General features: G+C 40.0%; 1 long non-coding RNA gene across 1 annotated transcript in view; it reads left to right on the plus strand.

Moving 5' to 3' along the window:
- LOC140516006 (uncharacterized) overlaps positions 1 to 15225 on the plus strand; it is a 53581-nt gene extending 38356 nt beyond the window's left edge. The window contains exon 3 of the long non-coding RNA XR_011971237.1: positions 14051 to 15225. This is a non-coding gene — a long non-coding RNA (uncharacterized lncRNA). The remainder of the gene's footprint in view (positions 1 to 14050) is intronic.
- The last annotated feature ends 438 nt before the right edge of the window (positions 15226 to 15663 follow it).

The raw sequence follows: 15663 nt of genomic DNA on the forward strand, positions 1-15663 counted from the left end.
TCTTCACCTTTGGGCCACAGTTCAGAAGGAGAAATATCAACCGAGAAGGAAAATTTTGGACAAGTTCTAAAGGAATGAGAAAAAAAATACAAGGGGTGCTGGAAAGGCCTCTTAAGCCTTGGTTTCATGGTCATTGCCTGACCCAGTTTTTTTCCGTTTGAAAAATACGTTCAGGCCTCAAAGGCTCTGGTGTCATATGGAGGAATTCCTATGAAAGATTCATAATGAAAACAAACTCCAGTGAATGTCAGTCGTGGCTATGGAAAGAATACCACCTTCCTTCTCCAAGCCTGAATCCCTGAGTCCCAGCCAGATTCCAAAGATAGACCGGGCTTTATGCAAATCCTCTAGTCAAAACCTTCTGTGCAAACTCCCCACTGGTGAAACTTGAGCTCACTGGGAGAGTTCTCCTTTGCTCTAGGACAGGAAGTTCTGGAGCCTGCTAAGATTAATGTAACCAGTGTGGCCCGTGCTGGGACCTTTCCCCCAGTGAAGCCATTGGACTTAGGGGAGTACAAGTGTCTGCCAGTCACCTCTTACTTTAAGTGAGGCTAGTAACTAGCATGGATTGTTGACAGCAGAAGATAATTTTTAATACTTAATACAAATGCTACTTGGAAAGGTCTTTGATCTTACCTGTTGCAGGCACTCCTTCCACAGATGCAGACCAGAGCTCATCTATACCTTCTTATCTTGTGCTATTTGTTTCTATAGCTTTCCATAAATTCTCCGGAGATGACCCATTTTGGCTCATCTTTGGGCTAGAGGAGCTCTTCTAGATCAAAGATCTTTGAACTGGGGTCAATGGATTTGTGAGCTTGAACAGGAAAAAATTACACGTTTATTTTAATATAATTGATTTCCTTTATCATATATTTTATTTTTCACATTTAAAACATTATTCTGACATTGGACTTCATAAGACTAACAAAGGGATCTAGGACACAAAAAGGTTAAGATCCCCTGGTCTAGATTTTTCTAAATTTCTAAAGGGTACCATGTCCATCATTATCCCATGCTTTCACCACATCTTCTTTTCCGATTATACATTTCTTGGGCATCTTTCATGCAACTTCTTGGGTCTGTCATCACTGGCAATATCCTGTCCACCTCCTCTTCCTATCCACCACAAGTCTCCCCATGGCCCTTGGGACCATTCATGACATTGACTGGCTTTCCTGATGTTCCATGATTTGCAGCCCCATAGTACCATTGGAAGACTATTGGTGTTAAAAATAGGAGGGTTTATATCAGGTTATAGCCTGGGATCACTGAAAGCACCATTTAGTTTCTCAAACGCAATCTAGCTCCCTCTCCTTCTGCTCTTCAATTCCCAGTCCAGCTTATTGACTATTTGCAGCACCTGTCAAAGACATATGTACTAATGGGCTAACTCAGTGGAAAACCACTTGTTACAATCTGGACAAATGCATTTTTCATTTATTTGGTTTTTCCTGGGTGGATTGTTAGATTCTCCTCTTTTAACTGTCTGTGAGTCTTGCTGAGGAATCCCTAATGTGTTCTGGGGCTTAATGCAGTGAGAGCCATGTTATCTATAAATAAGAACATCTGGAATTGTTATGCATTCTACTTCTAGTTGATAGGCATCCCTCTTAGGACATCCTCTGTGACAGTGAAGGGGGAGGGATAAGGAAGAAGAAGGATCAAGCATTGATTAAGTGCCTACTATGTGTCAGGCACTGTGCTAAGTGCTTTAGAAATACTATCTCATTTGATCCTCACAACAAACCTGGATAGAGTGCCAGGCCTGGAGTCAGGAAGACCTGAGTTCAAATCTGGCCTCAGACACTTACTATCTGTGTGACCCTGGGTAAGTCACTTAACCCCATTTGCCTCAGTTTCCTCATCTGTAAAATGAGCTAGAAAAGGATATGGCAAAACACTCCAGTATTTTTACCAAGAAAACCCCAAAATGGGATCAGATATGACTGAAGTAACTTTAAAAAAGGAAGAAATTCAAGAACTAGGCACTATTATTATCCCCATTTTACAGTTGAGGAAACTAAGGCAGAGGTTAAGTGACTTGCCCAGGGCCATATAGCTAGCATATAGGTAGCTGAGGCTGCATTTGAATTCAGATCTTTCTGACTCCCAGTTTAACACTACACCTACTGCACTATCTCTAATAGAGAACTCCTCTAAAAGAGAATCTCTTCCTCTAATAGAGAACACCTGTGGTGAACATACATATTTTTAGCAATGGAGAAGACTTTAGCTATTATTAGAACATCCTCCTTAAAATTTTAAGAGATGAAAAAGTAGGCATGTGGATTGGTAGTTGCTGATGTTTTCTCAGTCAAAATAAAGGCATCATTCAAGAGCTGGCACTCAAGTCAGGAAGACCTGGGTTCAAGTTTCACTTCTGACAAACACTGGCTTCATGTCTTTGGGCAAGTCATTTAACCTCTCATTGCCCAAGACAATTCTCTAAAACTATACCACCTAAAAGCATGAGTTTCAGAGCAGTCGCTAATCTGTTTTGGTGGAGGGAGCCCTCTCATTTAGGAGCTGACTGGACCAATGAAATCACTTTCATGAAGTGCTACTCCAATGTGTACTCATAAAGGGAAAGTGACCCCAGGTTCTCAAGGTCTATGCCAATGGGACATGAACTCCAGCAAGTTGTACCAAGATGGAAAGCTTGAGTTTGGCATGTGTGACAGACCACTTTCTGAGAAACAGCCTAGCCACGCACAAAGGTTGGCCCAGGAACCTGGCCACTAGGTGACAGATTCTTTGATCATGAAACAAAACAAGGCGCAAATGCCCATGGTGGGCCCTCCCACTTTAGTGGTGCCAGTAGCATAAAAGGAGGCAGGGGATAACAAAGAGCTGCTTAGTTTTTAATATAATCCATACATATTAGCTATTATCGCTTTTAATAGGAAATCCTTTTCTAATGACCAAAGAAGGGACACACTACCAGAGGAAATGAACCATACATCTATCTTGACAGTTTAACTATAAAGGAAACCAGAAAACAAAAATAAATTACAACCAAATGAAAGGAGGGTTTATAATGGGTTTCCCTTGGAGAAGTAAATAGAGGGCCAGATTATCACTATTTCCTAAGGAAGGCTAACTGAAAAGAATTCATTATATATAAATTTAAAAACCACAATGATTAAACCAAGAAGTCTAGAAACTATCTTAGCCAGCTTATACTTCTTGCCAAGAAAAAAGATTCGGCAGCCAAAGGCAATGCCAGATTAGAATGACTATACAATGAAGGAAAAATAGGTACACTAAGAAAGAGTTGGTGGAGAAGTGAACTAGTTCAACCATTCTGAAGAAAAATTTGAAATTGTGCCTCAAAGGCTATAAAACTATGAATACTCTTTCACCTAGCAATACCACTACTAGGTCTTATCTCAAAGAGATCAAAGAAAGAGACCTTTATGTACAAAAATATTGATAACAGCTCTTTTTGTGGTGGCAAAGAATTGGAAATTGAGGGGATACCCATCAATTGGGGAACGGCTGAACAAGTTGAGATATATGATTGTGATGGAATACTGTTGTGCTGTGGGAGATGAACAAAGGGGGTAGTTTCAGAAAAACATGGCAAGACCTAAATGAACTGATACAAAGTGACCTGAGAAGAACGAGGGGATTGTTGTACACAATAACAGTAATATAATTATTATCAACTGTAAAAAAAGGTTGGCTTCTCTGATCAACACAATGATAAAAGACAATTCCAAACGACTCATGATGAAAAAATGTTAACCCCTCCAGATAGAGAATTGATGAAATTCTGAATGCAAATTGAAGCATGATTTTCTCACTTTCTTTTTTGAAATATAGCTAATATGCAAATATGTTTTGCATGATTTCACATGTATAATTAATATCATATTGTTTGCCTTTTTAATGGGTAGGAGATAAGATGAAGGGGAGGAAGAAAATTTGGATCTCAAAACTGAAAAAGAAAAGATGTTAAAATACATAATTAGACAACTCCTTTTTTTGTTTTTATTTTTGGTTTTTTTGAGTTTGAGATTTTTTAGTGATTCCTTAAATTTACACTGGCATCCCTAGAGCATGGCCACTTCCAAGGCCAGACTTTATGAGCCTGTAGTAATTCATTTGGGGCCATTGTGATGGAGGAGCTTCTTTTTTTTTCCCAACTCACTCTTTTTTAAAAAAATTTATTTATTTTAAGTTTTCACTATTCATTTACAAAAAATTTTGAGTTCCAAATTTTCTCGCCATCTCTCTCCTCCCAAAATGCCTTGCATTCTGATTGCCCCTTCCACCAATGTGCTCTCCCTTCTAATACCCCTCCCTTCCCTTATCCCCATCTTCTCTCTTGTCCTGTAGGGCAAGATACATTTCTATATCCCATTACCTGTGTTTCTTATTTCCCAGTTGTACGCAAAAACAATTCTCAACATATGTTCCTAAAACTTCGAGTTCCAACTTCTCTTCCTTCCTCCCTCCCCGCTCATCCCCACTGAGAAGGCAAACAATTCAATATAGGCTAAATATGTGTAGTTTTGCAAATGACTTCCATAATAGTCATGTTGTGTAAGACTAGCTATATTTCCCTCTTTCCTATCCTGCTGCCCATTTCTTCTATTCTCTCTTTTGATCTTGTCCCTCCCCAAGAGTGTTTACTTCTAATTGCTCCCTCCTCCCATTTGCCCTTGCTTCCATCATCCCCCCCACCCTGCTTCTCCCCTTCTCCCCTACTTTCCTGTGGTGTAAGATAGATTTTCATACCAAATTGAGTGTGCATGTTATTTCTTCCTTAAGTCAAATGTGATGAGAATAAGCTTCACGTTTTCCCTCTCACCTGCCCCCTTTCCCTCTCCACTGGAAAAGCCTTTCCTTACCTCTTCTATGAGAGATAATTTGCCCCATTCCATTTCTCCTCCCAATGTATTCCTCTCTCAGTCCTTAATTTTATTTTTTTTAGATATGATCCCTTCCTATTCAACTCACCCTGTGCTCTCTCTCTCTCTCTCTGTATATATATATATATATATATATATATATATATATATATATATATATATATATATATATATATATATATATATATATATATGTTTGTGTGTTTGTGTGTGTGTGTGTGTGTGTGTGTGTGGGTGTGGGTGTGTGTGTATAATCCCTCCAACTACCCAGATACTGAGAAAAGTTTCAAGAGTTACAAATATTATCTTTCCACATAGGAATGTAAGCAGTTCAACTTTGGTAAGTCTCTTGTGATTTCTCTTTCCTGTTTACCTTTTCATGCTTCTCTTGATTCTTGTGTTGGAAAGTCAAATTTTCTTTTCAGCTCTGGTCTTTTCATCAAGAATGCTTGAACGTCCTCTATTTCATTGAATGATCATTTTTTTCCCTTTAAGTATTATACTCAGTTTTGCTGGGTAGGTGATTCTTAGTTTTAATCTTAGTTCCTTTGACTTCTGGAATATCCTGTTCCAAGTCCTTCGATCCCTTAATGTGGAAGCTGCTAGAACTTGTGTTATCCTGATTGTATTTCCACAATACTCAAATTGTTTCTTTCTAGCTGCTTGCAATATTTTCTCCTTGACCCAGGAACTCTGGAATTTGGTTACAATATTCCTAGGAGTTTCTCTTTTAGGATCTTTTTCAGGATGTGATCAGTGGATTCTTTCAGTATTTATTTTGCCCTCTGGTTCTAGAATATCAAGGCAGTTTTCCTTGATAATTTCATGGAAGATAATGTCTAGGCTCTTTTTTGATCATGGCTTTCAGGTAGTTCCATAATTTTTAAATTGTCTCTCCTGGATCCATTTTCCAGGCCAGTTGTTTTTCCAATGAGATATTTCACATTATCTTCCATTTTTTCATTCTTTTGGTTTTGTTTTGTAATTTCTTGGTTTCTCATAAAGTTGTTAGCTTCCATCTGTTCCATTCTAATTTTGAAAGAACTATTTTCTTCAGTGAGCTTTTGAATCTTCTTTTCTATTTGGCTAATTTTGCTTTTTAAAGCATTCTTTGCCTCATTGGCTTTTTGGACCCCTTTTGCCAATTGAGTTAGGCTGTTTTTAAAGGTATTGTTTTCTTCTGGAATATCCTATTCCAAGCCCTTCAATCCCTTAATGTTGAACCTGCCAGATCCTGTGTTATCCTGATTGTATTTCCACAATACTCGAATTGTTTCTTTCTAGATGCTTGTAGTATTTTCTCCTTGACCTTGGAACTCTGAAATTTGGCCACAATATTTCTAGGAGTTTCTGTTTTCGGGTCTCTTTCAGGAGGTGCTCTGCAGATTCTTTCAATATTTATTTTGCCCTCTGGTTCTAGAATATCAGGACAGTTTTCCTTAATAATTTCATGGAAGATAATGTCTAGGCTCTTTTTTGATCATAGCTTTCAGGTAGTCCCATAATTTTTAAATTGTCTCTGCTGGATCTATTTTCCAGGTCAGTTGTTTTTCCAATGAGATGCTTCACATTATCTTCTATTTTTTCAAACTTTTGGTTTTGTTTACTAACTACTTGGTTTATTTCATAGTCATTCACTTCCCTGAACTCAATTCTCTTTTTCAGAGAACTATTTTGTTCAGTGAGCTTTTGAACCTTCTCCCCCATTTGGCTAATTTTGCTTTTTAATGCCTCCTTTTCCTCACTGGCTTTTTGGACCTCTTTTTCCAATTAAGTTAGCCTCTTTTTAAAGGTGTTGTTTTCCTCAACATTTTTTTGGTTCTCCTTTAGCAATATGTAACTGGCTTTTCAAGCTCTTCTATTGCCTGAGCCCAATTTAAGTTTACTTTGGAGGCCCTGGAGGCAGGGGTCTTCACTTCTTGTGACAGTAAGCCTTGTTCCTCCAAAAGGATGGGAGGAGACACTTGTTCATCAAGAAAGTAACCTTCTATGGTCTTATGTTTTATCTCTTTTTTGGGCATTTTCCCAGCCAGTTACTTGACTTCTGAATCCTTTGTCAAGAGATTAGACTCAGCTGCTCTGTTGCCCTGGCCTTTGAGTGGGGGCAGGGCTGTCACTTAGGGCTGGGGTTTAGATCAGCTGCTCCCTATCACCAGAAACTTTAAGCTGAGCTGCCTGAATAATGGATCCAGGTTGCTTCCTGGCCCCCATAGCTGCCTACAGTCTGCTGCTGCAGCCTCTGCCATTGCCTGGGGCTATTACTGGAGAAACCCCATTCCCTCTTGCTGGGAAAGCCCTCCCCCACCGCCCTTTGGAACTTTCTTTGTTGCTTGTGGGTTGAGGTATCTGAAAATTTCCCTGCTAGGAACTCTGCCCAGAGATCTGTTCAGGTCCTGTTCCTCCCAGTGCCACATGGCCAGGGCTGTGCTCCACTCTGCTCAGCGTCCCATGAGATAGACCTCTCTTGTTGGCCTTCTGGGTTACCTTTGGCTGGAAACCTCTTTCACTCTGTTGTTATGTGGCTTCTGCTGCTCTAGACTTTGTTGAGAGTCATTTTTACAAGTATTTTGTGGGCTATGGGGGAAGCACTAGAGTATATGCATCTTTCTACTCTGCCATATTGGCTCCACCCATAAGGTATTATTTTCTTCAGCATTTTTTTGGGTCTCCTTTAGCAAGCTGTTGACTCGCTTTTCATGATTTTCTTGCATTGCTCTCATTTCTTTTCCCAATTTTTCATCCACCTTTCTTACTTGATTTTCAAAGTCGTTTTTGGGCTCTTCCATGGCCTGAGATCATTGCATATTTATTTTGGAGGTTTTGGAAGCCTTTACTTTTATGTCTTCCCCTGATGGTAAACATTGTTCTTCCTCATCTGAAAGGATGGAAGAGAATACCTGTTCACCAAGTACAAGTATCTTTTTCCCCCCTTTTTGGTCATTTTCCCAACCAATTACTTGACTTTTACGTCCTTTGTCAAGAGTAGGGTATATTCTGGGGACCTGTAAGATCTCAGTTCCCCCAAGGTGTCACAATCATGGGAGAGGAGTTTACTCCCTGGCTGGACTCATGGCTGAGGTTCAGATCAGCTGCTCAATTCCCCCAGGGCTTTAAGCTCAGCAGTCCAATAATGGAACAATGGATGCTGGCTGCTACCTGACTGCAGCAGCCACCAGAAACCACTGCTGCCCGTTGCTGCCACTTCAGGCTGGGGCTAAGGGAGGATACTGCTCCCTTCTTGCTCTGGTTGAAAAAGCCTTCTCACTGACCTTTGGTGCCTGTGGGTTGAGGGATCTGCGAATTGCTGCTATAGCTGAGGATTTCATCCCTGAAGCCTGCTCTGGTCCTGCTCCTCCTGGTGCCACATGGCCTTGGCTGGGCTGGGCTCTACTCCATGTCCAGTGAAACAGACCTTTCCTATAGGCCTTCCAGGTCACCATGGGCTGGAAATTTCCTCCACTCCATTGTTCTGTGGCTTCTGCTGTTCTAGAATCTGTTGAGAGTCCTTCTTTACAGGTATTTTATGGGCTGTCAGGGAAGAGCTAGAGTATGTGTGTCTTTCTTCTCTGCTATCTTGACTCTACCTCTTGAAAACGAATTTTTTTTAAAAAAAAGATTGAATATACTCATTTTGCACAGTTGCAGAAAATCTGATGAGAAACTCAATGAATATAGTCAGAGTATTTAAGTATGGTACTAGGAGAAGAACAGCAAACAAATGAAAAATGAAAGAGATCTGCCCAGATTACTATATCAAATTCTTCTCTTCAAAAATGATAGTGGAACCACCAATTTGGACTCTAACAATGCAGTCCTTAATATGCTGCATATCTAAGGAAGTACAAATGGCACTAAAGAAAATTAAGACAGAAAGAGCAACTGTATTAGAACATATATACATGGTAGGAGTTATTGCTGGAAGAGAGACAGTTGGGAGGATGTTGAGGAATCAATTCTAAGACATTTGAAAGAGGGGAGAAAGGTTATTGTCCTTTGTACTTGAAGAGGACCAAAATGACATCGGGGTCAAGGTACAGTTTGTCCAAATGTGGCTGATAAAACCAATATGAGCTCAGGAGGCTCTCCCACAGGTTGGGTACAAATAGTTTATATGGATATTTGGAGGAGAGGTGGCTCTCATTTTGTGCACCTTATAATTCTTTTGAGCTACAACAATTCTGCTCTGCTTATAGAGCACAGTGCCCCATGTCTCACAATCAATTCCAAAGTTCTTCAGAGAGTGACAGTGTCCTCATTTTGATTCTTCTGATCTCCATGTGAGCACTTACCTTGTGTATTTTTTTCCCGTAATATAGTCCTTTTGGCAAGTGTACATTCAGCATTTGAATGACGTGGTCAGCTCATTTCAGTAGTCTGAATGCTTGGGAGTTCAGCTCAAGAGAAGACCTCTGTGTTCAGTACCTTATCTTGCCAGGTGATCTTCAGAATCTTCCTAATTCAAATACTTGGGGAAAAAATTGAGGATATCATTAATATCCAAAAACATGACAGAAAAAAATCAACTACTGACTTATAAGTCTACTTTTCTGTTTCTACAAAATCTTTGCAAGAATAAGCTATCTATCCATCTATCTGTCTGTCTGTCTATCCAGATATGTGTGTCTATGAATCTTTGATTAAAGCAATGAGAAGGGACAGGCAGGCTCTTGCAAATCATGTTTTACAGCAGAACTCATATTTTGTGTCACAATTAACTTGAAAGGTTCAGAGAATATAAGATTCCACTTTGCTTTTTTAAGTCTCATCTGTTGGGGAATCTCTTGGGGGAAGTAATGATTGGTTTGGGCTATTGTGGATCAATATGCATGAATTGTTTGGCTCTGACTCTTGTGGATCTGAGCCAATCTTTTGTGCTAGGTCTGTTTTTAAAAAAAGAGGATCAATTATATCATCAGCCTTTCTGTCCCTTTCCCTTTTTGGAAAGATTCTGAGAATTCTGAATGGAGATCAGAGACCAGTGACCTAATGGTGAGCTTTGGTTCCTGGGAAACATGTGGACATAGGCATTGTCTTCCAGAGGTCAATTAATTCCTCCTCTCTCCCCTCCACCACCACTACCACCACAGATGGAGTTATAGGAGTCTCTTTGCTCAAACAATGGCAGCATGTTGGGCGCTGATGGGGTATTGATTGCTTCTGTACCCCGTGTTCTTGGACTCTGAGTGTTTAGACCCAGCCTTAGTGAAAGGATGCATTTCACGGCTATTACGGAGTTCCTTGGGAGTTCAGAAAGCCACCCTTTGATTGAGAGAAGGGGAAATTTCTGGGCAACACTAGCCTCTTAGAGAAGAGAAACTTATATGAGGCTTTGAAGCCCAGCAGATCAACAAGGAAGTGAACTATGCAGAGGAGGAAACATTTACCCTACTAGTATGAGTTATTCAAATATGGCAGATCTCATGGTAAGGGGGTAGTTGTCCCTATGTAAACCTCAATTTCATTTTCTTTCTTGGATGAATGCAAGCACTTAGACCAATATCCATCCCTGGTATGAAACTGGGAACCACCAGAATGTCTTCAAGCATTGCCTTTCTAGAACCCCCAAGTTTATTTTCCTTCTTAAGAGAGTCCCAGTCATAGAGTGGTGCTATAAACCTGGAGGACTATAAAGCCTTGGCAAAGAAGGAAAAACTCAATGGAAAGGGAAGAGGAGAGTACTGATTATCTAGGAGTCCTTTATGTCTATATCTACACATTTTTTATATGTTTTCTTCATTTTCTGTGGGGTAAAATAAGGTGGTGCAGCGAACAGAGGACTGAGTCTGGAATCCAGAGGACTTGAGTTCAAATCTGACCTCAGATCCTTTCTAGCTATGTGACCCTAGCCAAGTCACTTAAACCTGTTTGCCTCCATTTCCTCATCTATAAAGTGAGCTCAAAAAGGAAATGGCAAACCACTCCTTGTCTTTGCCAAAACAAACAAACAAACAAACAAACAAACCCAAATGAGGTCACAGAGTCATGCATGACTGAAAACAGTTGAATGTGTTCCTGATTTTACTTTGAGTGCTTGTACAGGAGCTGGAGATCCTTTAACCTACATCCTGGAATCGGTAGATACAAGCTCTTTTTGAACTATATTCTAAGATTTCCTTCCAAAAGGAATGATAGGTAGGTGCAAAATGAATCAAAGAAATAGTATTTGGGGAGAGGTCATCCCCAGTATTGGAACTGGTCCTTCTAAGCCTAGAAGGTTACTTGCTGAGCCATGGGTTACTTAAATGGATCAGTGATCTCATCAGTCTGAATGTTCCCTCCAGTGAAAACAAATCAAAACCCATCCATGCCTTCCCTTTCTGTGTATGTTTTAATGTCCTATGAGTTTACCACCCTCTATGAGGGGATCCACTTCAAAACACTAGATAGAGGCTTTCCTTGTTTTCCTCTGACATCTTGAGGACCCCAGTGGAGCACCTGAACAGACCACCTGCCATTTCTTGCCCTTTCCACATGACCTGACCAGCCCATCTTTTCCTATTGTCCCTTTCTTGATCACATAGCTTATTCCCATTCTTGAGCACAGCTGTCCCCCTTTGTATGAGATTCATTTTCAGGTCTTCAGTGGCTCTTATATTTCATGTCTCACAGTCATGAACATTAGTAGAATGTCAGTATTAAAAATATCTTCATTACTGGAAGAAATTTGGAATTATTAAAGGAGCATTTCAATTTCCTGAAGGCAATCCAATAAAGTTTCTTTTTTCTATTCAACTTCAGGATTAATTCATTATCTATTTGTATGATTTGTCCCAGATATATATAGATACACATATATATGTATATATAAACATAGACATGTTTATGTACATATCCACAAATATATCTTTGTAGATAGATAGATATGTAGATGGAAAAGTCCTATAGGTAGTCCATCTAAATGGCATGTCATAATCTGGACAATAGACATTCTTCATCTACTTTGTTTTTCCTATGTAGTTACTCAAGTCAAACTCTTTTTTTCTCGTTTCTGACATATAAGATGCTTTACAATATTCCAGGGCTGGACACAACCAACACAATATCATCTATAGGCAGAAACCTTTAGAGGAACTCACCATCTGCCTCTTTAACTTGGTATGTATTCTATATGTCTTTCATCACAGTGATAGACACCTTTTATGCCTCACCTGATGCTTACAAACAGAGGATGATTGAACAAGATTTTATCTTTCAAGGAATCTTGAATGGTTTTGATGTATGGATAGGAGACACATGTTAGAAGGGACCGTTTAAGGCAGTATTTCATAGTAATACATTTTTATAATCAACAAACAATAGTAAGCATGATGGCATTTTGTATTCTCTATACCTTTTAATCAATTGTCTTAAGGGAAAGATGTGACCCACTGTGGAATATCACTTACAAAAGCCTTTCTTTTCCCTGCCAGTACTTCCATGTGTCAAGAAGGTCATCACTGCGTGTTTAGCTGATTCAAATGTAGCCCCAGCTTTGGTCACAAAAGGCAGAGACTTGTGGGGAAGGAAATGACCAGACTCCCAAGGTCTCAGATTTTTGACTGGCAGGAAGAAGAGATAGAAAGCAATCACAAATGGGGAGATGTTATTGGGAGCAGCTGCTGAAAGATAAGCCGTGAGAACTTGCTAACATGAAGAAATGCCCTGGCTTGGAGAAGAAGTCCATTTCACAGTTCAATAGGACAGGACTGATCCTGTATAGTGGTTAGGCTCCAAGGAGAAGAACCAGGAATATGCAGCTGGGAGGGAGGGAGGGAGGGAGAGAGAGAGAGAGAGAGAGAGAGAGAGAGAGAGAGAGAGAGAGAGAGAGAGAGAGAGAGAGAGAGAGAAAATTTTCCTGGCTTAATGACAACTGATTATTCCCATTTTTGTACTTACTGAAAGAAGTCACTTTCCCAGGTGAGCTAGTAATGGCCTTCATCTCTTAGAGCATACTGCTTCTCCCCATTCTGGCTACTGGTTAAGGTAGCTGGTTGGATACAAACTTGCTTATCTCTTATCCAATTTAGATTTTATTTACCTACCATGAAAAAATACTGGCCAGTGATTCTGACTATGTTTGGTGACTATTTGTAGCTTGGTAAGATTTTAGAGAGAGAGGTTCCCATTTTCTCATGGAGCTAGGAGGTATGTTTGCTCAGAAATGGGAGATGAGCTGGGAGCCAGAACCAGATAATTTCAGAGAATAAAAAGTGCGTTAATTCTTTGTAAAAAAAAAAAAAAAGTGCAAAGTCACTCAGGACCCATAAAGATACACCATTGAGGAACATGAAAAAAGCTGCAGCATAGGCTGAGTAAGGCAGGTAGTCATTTTTCCCTTTTCGGCAGAGGACAGAATGCATGCATTTCAAAAGTAAAGCCATACCCAGAAGAGGAGTGATTTGCTAAGAAAAACTTCAGCCCTGCAGGGGGAGTAGGGAATCAATTCCCCTACCATGCTCAGACAGGTTCCCTGTATGAGTATGGTTGACAACTTGGCCTCCCTTGCTCAAAATGTTGTCAAGAAGTCAATGCTCATAACATTTTGTATACAGAGGGAGAAGTAGGCATATAAAATAGGCAGTTAGGTGGCAGTGAATAGAGCACTGCACCTTAAGTCAGGAAGACCTAAATTCTAATCTGATCTTAGACACTTCCCAGTTGTGTGACCATGGGGCAGTGGTTTAATCTTAATTTCTTTATGAATAAAATGGAAATGAAAATGGAACCTACCTCTCCAGGTAGATGTAAGTACAACATGGGGTGGCTAGGTGGTACCATAGTGCACAGGGTTCTGGGTCTGGAGTCAAGAAGACTCATCTTCCTGATCTCAAATCTGGCCACAGGCACTTCTTAGCTGTGTGACCCTGGGCAAGTCACTTAACCCCATTTGCCTCAGTTTCCTTCTCTGTAAAATGATCTGAAGAAGGAAATGAAAAACCATTCCAGGACCTCTGCCAAGAAAACCCCAAATGGGGTCATGAAGAGTCAGGCACAGTTGATAAAAGAGAGAACAGCAAAAGATAAAATGGGGTAATATTTGCACAGAACTTTGCACCCTTAATGTGCTACATGAATGCTAGCTATTATCATTATTGCTGTTATTGTTGGTGATGTCCTCTTCATTACTTTTTCTTCAGCATTAATAAGGTATGAGATATTTTCTAGATCTTTGGTATCTTTCTTTCCTTCAGATACCTTGTGATCAACCCCTGATTGTGTCACCTCCACCATGGATCTCCTCTACCTCGCCTCATAAAACAAAGAAAAGCAATGGAGGGAGAATGGTCCTTAAGAGAGCTAATTAGGGAATAAATGGGTGTTTTCTTAGTTCCTGAACAAGATGAGACTCTGTCAAGTGGAAACCACCCTTCCCTGGTGTTCCTTAATTAATACACATGCACACACACACACACACACACATACACCTGATATGAAAGAAGTAGAGGTGTAAAGTAAGGGAGTACACATTGTGAAAGTAGGGGATAGCCTTCAAGCTTCAACTTGGAAAGCTCTGAAGATGGAGGAGCAAAAAATGATGATCACATAGATAAGAGGTCAACAGAAGATGCAGCCTTCTTGAAGCTCCCAGACTGCCTCAAGAGAGACACGCAGGAACTTCCCAGTTTCTTTATTCACTCCCCTCAAGAGTACTAGACACTGAACAAGAAAATGATAAATGCTGGAGAGGATGTGGGAGAAATGGAACACTAATTCATTGTTGGTGGAGCTGTAAGCTCATCCAACCATTCTGGAGAGCAATTTGGAACTATGCCCAAAGGGCTACAAAAATGTGCATACCCTCTGACCCAGCAATACCGCTTCTAGGACTATATCCCCAAGAGATCATAAAAATGGCAAAGGGTCCCACATGTACAAAAATATTTATAGCAGCACTCTTTGCAGTTGCCAAAAACTGGAAGTCAAGGGGATGCCCATCAATTGGGGAATGGCTGAATAAATTATGGTATATGAATGTAATGGAGTACTATTGTGCCATAAGAAATGATGAACAAGAAGACTTCAGAGAGGCCTGGAAGGACTTATATGACCTGATGCTGAGTGAAAGGAGCAGAACCAGGAGAACTTTATGCACAGCAACAACCACAATGTGTGAGAGTTTTTTCTGGTAGACTTGAAATTTCATAATAACGCAAGAACTTATTTAAAAAAAAAATCCCAGTGGTGGTTTTCTAAGGCAAAATGCCTTCCACACTCAGAAAAAGAAATGTGGTTTTGTGTATCATGTTTTGATTTGTTATATGATTTCTTCCATTTATTTTAGTTCGACTACATAGCATGACTACAGTGAAAATGTACTCAATAGGAAAGTATATGTAGAACCTATACAGAATTGTATGCTGTCATGGGGAGGGAGGGGGGCAGTGGGGGGTAGGTGTGTGTGGGGTAATTTATGGCAGTGATTGTAAAACATCAAAAAATAATAATAATAAAATAAAATTTAAAAAAGAAAGAGTACTAGACACTGATCTACCATGAGGTTTTGCCGTAAGTAGAATGCCCCAGAGAGAAAACCTTGCCAGATGTGAAAAGGTATTACTGCCTGTTCTGAGGAAGATCATATAAGCTGAGGTGATGCCCATTCTGGATGCTTAAATGTTATTTACTTATATTTGGAATATAACCCAGGGCTCAAGCCTAGGTATTTGCATCAGACTCTACTCATTGGCAGAGAGAATAATTATTCCATGCTTTGTGCCTGCAAAAGGGACGACTGGTGAGAATTTCTGAGTGGAGGATTCTTTTCCCTTTCTTGGTTTTGGGCTAAGAGAGAGAGTACACACAT

Source organism: Notamacropus eugenii, chromosome 1 (assembly GCF_028372415.1).
Source record: "Notamacropus eugenii isolate mMacEug1 chromosome 1, mMacEug1.pri_v2, whole genome shotgun sequence".
Taxonomy (NCBI): domain Eukaryota; kingdom Metazoa; phylum Chordata; class Mammalia; order Diprotodontia; family Macropodidae; genus Notamacropus; species Notamacropus eugenii.